Here is a 2,405-nt window from a genome sequence, read left to right as displayed (position 1 = left end):
ACACAAATATATTCATACTGCACAGCGCGCTATTGATTTCTCTTTGGAGGGGGAATTAATCCATGCTGAGCACAAATAATCTTTAAACCAGGCATTTATTCACACTCTCACTCCAAGTGCACCACAGTGGATGCTTTTAATCGCTCCGTAATTTGAGAAGGGGGATGCACTGGCATGCTCTGTCAAGTTAAAGCCTCCCTATCTTTAGTCCTACTCTCCTCGCCCTCTTGAAAACACATGCAGGTCTGCAAACACACATACACACACACAGAGAATAAATGAGATTAATGTCAAGGACTTTTTCCCTCTGCTGAGAATTCTAACATTTGTTAGAGGAGATTTACAAACACACAGGCAACCATGCACCTGCTCTGTTCAGGGTTATTTTCCACCCCCTTCCCCCTCATCCTTTTTTTATCCCCTTTTCAAAGTGGCACTAAGTGTAATCCCCCTTAATGGACGTTTAATATTTATACTTATAGCATAATCGCTTAAACATTCATCTACGGGGCCACATTTGCTTGTTCGCATGCCCTGACAGCCTATTCATCAAAAAGGTAACGTGCAGAACCTTGCGCCCCCTGCGGCAATCAATCAGCACGCTCCTCTCTCCTCTACCCACTTTACCGCCATCACCAGAGATAGGTCTCAGGCCAAAATTAATCAAACCCCGACGTTTGCATAATCCCCATCTCCTCCCGCCTCCCCCTCCACCCATTACCCCATGTTTGAGAACCTTTACCTTTTACAGACTATTCCGATGGCTTGAAGGATTAATCAAAATCTCTCATTCACAGAGACCTATGCATTTATACGACTTCTGCACAGCCATGATATGATATGTAAACGGTGAATTTGCATCCAATCATTGGATCACAATCCATGATGATCAGACAATTTAGCATTTCTTCTATACTTGAATGAAAGCAAGTCAAGAATTCAATGTGTAACTGGCGGACCATTAAGCCTGTAGGCCCACTAACTGACTGGAAAGTTACATTAAAGGGTAGTATAGATAGATAGGGTTTAGACACAGGAAAGATTGAATGTTTCCTGAAAGTTGAATGCTTAGTCATAGGTAAGTGCCAGGTAATGGCAGCCTGACTGAAACTGTTCGCATTAAGTTGAAGTTCCCAGGCAAAACTAAATTAATGTTGTTTTTAAACTCTTGTTTCAGATTAACTACATGTTCACTCATTATATGGTTCTCCAATCGAATGTGTTCCCGCATATAAATACTTTGGCATTTGGATTGATATGGATTTGACGTTTAAAAAACATATAGATGATCTGGTTAAGAAGCTAACATTTAAAGTTGGCTTTTTCTACAGAAACAGATTGTGCCTTTCTCTAAGCAGTAGGAAGCAGATTATTCAATCAACCTTTTTATCTGTTCTTGATTATGGTGATACTGTTTATCAAAGTGCAGCTGCTACTACTCTTAAACCTTTGGATGCCAGCTACCATAGAGTCCTTCATTTTGTTACAGGTGACAGTTTTGATACTCATCACTGCATCCTGTATCAAAAGGTTGTCTGGACTTTGCTAAAGACCCGTAGATCTCTCCCTTTTTGTTTACAAGGCACTACATCATAAACATCTGTCTTATCTAACTTTGCTGTTGAAGTATAGACACTTGAGATGCCTAGCCCATTCACAGGATTGGTTAACTCGTGAGGTTCCTAGGGTCTTTTAGTTTTAATGCACCGTATTGCTGGAACAAAATTCAAAATACTCCTCAGTGAATTTCATAAAAATATAAATAGTAAAACATTTAAAAGGTTATCCTTTTTAGATAAAACTATACTAAATATATTCACGTCACCAAATAAATGATTATTTTGCAAAGAAGGTCTAAAGTAGCCTCAACAGCACTCTGTAGGGTAGCACCATGGTGTAGGCAGAGGACAGTTAGTTTCTGTCCTCCTCTGGTACATTGACTTCAGTACAAAACCTATGTTCTCACCCCCTCCCATAGACTTACACAGTAATTATGACAACTTCCGGAGGACATGCTCCAACCTATCAGAGCTCTTGCAGCATGAACTGACATGTTGTCCACCCAATCAAAGGATCAGATAATTAATCTAGTACTGAAAGCATAAACTACAGCTAGCTAGCACTGTAGTGCATAAAATGTGGTGAGTAGTTGACTCAAAGAGAGAGAAAGACAATAGTTGAACAGTTTTGAACAAATTAATTTCTTCAAAAATGAAGGAGAAGCAAGAGAGAGAGAGATTTCGTTTTTTTAAATCACTTTGAGTTTCACTTAGCTAGCTTAGCCTACTCAAAACACCCGGCTCAAACAGAGGGATGCCATGTTAACTAGATGGCTATGACTATCGAACACAACACTGGAAGTCTTCCAAGTCAAGGTAAGCTTTTGGTTTTATTAATGTATTTCC

This window comes from Coregonus lavaretus (assembly GCF_964263955.1).
Source record: "Coregonus lavaretus genome assembly, contig: HAP1_SCAFFOLD_3330, whole genome shotgun sequence".
Classification (NCBI taxonomy): domain Eukaryota; kingdom Metazoa; phylum Chordata; class Actinopteri; order Salmoniformes; family Salmonidae; genus Coregonus; species Coregonus lavaretus.
This window is presented reverse-complemented; position numbering follows the sequence as displayed.